Consider the following 2,611-nt stretch of genomic DNA (forward strand, 5'->3'; position numbering starts at 1 on the left):
GACGCGTCTTGATTGGATTTGAATATTTCACCAGCTGTTGCGCAGAAACCGTTCTACGGCGAGGTGTTGGAGTTTCTTCCGCTCCGGTTGCAGACAGCAGGTGGCGTGTGGGCGTGTGGGGCGGATGGAGGAGGAAGAATTCCGCTCTTCCTCTGTCACGCCTCCGAGCCGGTGGCTTCACGGCTTCGCTGGCGTAAAGGCGTCGACGACGTATCGATCCTCCTCCGGCTGAACGCATGCAGTTTACGTTACGTCTGCGTTGTGTACTGCACTCTGTAACCGCTGCGTGGTTGTCATGGAAACCCCTCCTCCACTCTCTGAGTGACTGCGTTGGGTGTGAGCGGCGTGACCGTGGCGGCGGTGGCGAGGTTTATGATTGTTTTGTTTGCCGCTTGATTATTTTGAGCAGCGGCGTTTCAGCACCGTGACGATGAAGAGGCTGCTTCCGGGGAGGCAGAGGAGAACCCCGCACCGCCCACAGCGCCACCTTTAAATGATCTCGACCTTCCAGTCGGGTTTGATTTGACGTCGATTACCTGAAGCGAAATCTGAGGGCGGTTCCTCCGCTCCAAGAACTAGGGGTGTCAAGTTATCGCGTCGATTGCGAGTAATTAATTACAGTCCTCTTTAGCGCGTTGTGTTTTTTGATTGCGTGAATCTAATTTTTAATCTAACTTTACTGCTTCTGTATTTCCTTTTTATATAATCATTTTATGCGCTGGGCTTTTTGTGCCTGAGTTGTCGGGGATGGATTAGTCAGTGACACCCGGAAGTGGACGCTGATTGGGTGTCATGTCGTTCGGGCTTGTTTAGCACACGCTGATAGGCTCCCGTTGTGGGTGGGCGGGACGAGGTGAGCAGCGAAGACGTTAGCAACTTAGCGAGCCGTAGCAAAGCGCCAGCGACGCGTCATACGAGCTGCGTTCAGCGACGCGTCAGTCAAGCCGCGTTCAGCGACGCGTCATACGAGCCGCGTTCAGCGACGCGTCAGTCAAGCTGCGTTCAGTGACGCGTCATACGAGCCGCGTTCAGTGACGCGTCATACGAGCTGCGTTCAGTGACGCGTCAGTCAAGCTGCGTTCAGCGACGCGTCATACGAGCCGCGTTCAGCGACGCGTCATTCAAGCTGCGTTCAGCGACGCGTCATACGAGCCGCGTTCAGCGACGCGTCATACGAGCCGCGTTCAGCGACGCGTCATACGAGCCGCGTTCAGCGACGCGTCAGTCAAGCTGCGTTCAGCGACGCGTCATACGAGCCGCGTTCAGTGACGCGTCATTCAAGCCGCGTTCAGCGACGCAGAAAGACGGAGAAAAGAGAAACAGACATTCTGCAAACAGTAGAGTTTAAATGGGACTGCATCTGTTGGAATGGAATCTCGCTCTGGGATTAATAAAGTTTTCTGATTCAAATCAAACGATAATTGAATTTATAAAGCTGCTCTTGATCTGCCTCAATGTAATTAATTTAAATGGAAAATACCTCAAGTTGAGGGCTTTTCTCTGAGGTGAGATTAATCAATAGATTAATTAATTACGGATCATAATTAATTAATCGCACAACAAATGTTTTAATCGCTTGGCAGTACTACCGAAAATACCCCGAGAGAAACATATCAGGCAGAAATAAAACCACGGGGAAGATGGATCCGATCTGGAGCTGATCTGGATCCGATCTGGTGCTGATCTGGATCCGATCTGGATCGGATCTGGAGCTGATCTGGATCCGATCTGGTGCTGATCTGGATCCGATCTGGTGCTGATCTGGATCCGATCTGGTGGTCGGCGTTGATGCTGCACTCTGGAGGGAGCGGCATTTTCAGGAGGTACAAGCAGAATTAGAGATGGCGGATGAGTTGGGGCCGATAGGAGGCTCCCGGGGGGGGGGGTTAGGAGTCGATGCATAGCTCCTTGGGGGGGGGGTTTAGGAGTCGATGCATAGGTCCTGGGGGGGGGGGGGGCGGTGAGAAATGATGCAGACAGAATTATTGAGTCAATAAGTTGGAGTTACAGTCGAGAGTGTTTCTGCTGCTGCTACAGAGATGTGTGGGAGGGGAGCGGAGAGGAGGTCGGAGAGCGTCTCTACAGTCTGGGTCTGTCTGTGTGAGTGGGACGAGGGAGGAGGAGAGAGGGAGGAGGGGGGAGGAGGAGGAGAGGGAGGAGAGGGAGGAACTCCCAGCATCGTCTTTCACCTCAAGGCCACGAAGCTGCAGGAAACGCTGCAGCAAGCGTCTGAAAAGGATGCGCTGGAGAGGAGGAGGAGGAGGAGGAGGAGGAAGAGGAGGGAGACAAAGTAAGAAGATGCTCAGGGAGGAGGGTGTGTGTGTGTGGTGTGTGTGTGTGTGCGTGTGTGTGTGTGCGTGTGTGTGTGACTGTAGGGAATAGACGGAATGTTGACAACAACCAGTCGAGGCTTTTAGACAAGAGGAAAACACGCGAAGCCCGCCCCCTTTCTCTTCATCACTTCATACATCCCCCCCCCTCTCCTTTGTCCTCTCTCTCTCCTCCCACCCACACACTCACATTCATGCCCCCCCCCCCCCCCATTTCTTCTATTCCATTCTTTGCTCCTGCTCAGTCAGTTTCTCCTCCTCATCTTCATCTTCATCCCAGC

Source organism: Brachionichthys hirsutus, chromosome 2 (assembly GCF_040956055.1).
Source record: "Brachionichthys hirsutus isolate HB-005 chromosome 2, CSIRO-AGI_Bhir_v1, whole genome shotgun sequence".
Lineage (NCBI taxonomy): Eukaryota > Metazoa > Chordata > Actinopteri > Lophiiformes > Brachionichthyidae > Brachionichthys > Brachionichthys hirsutus.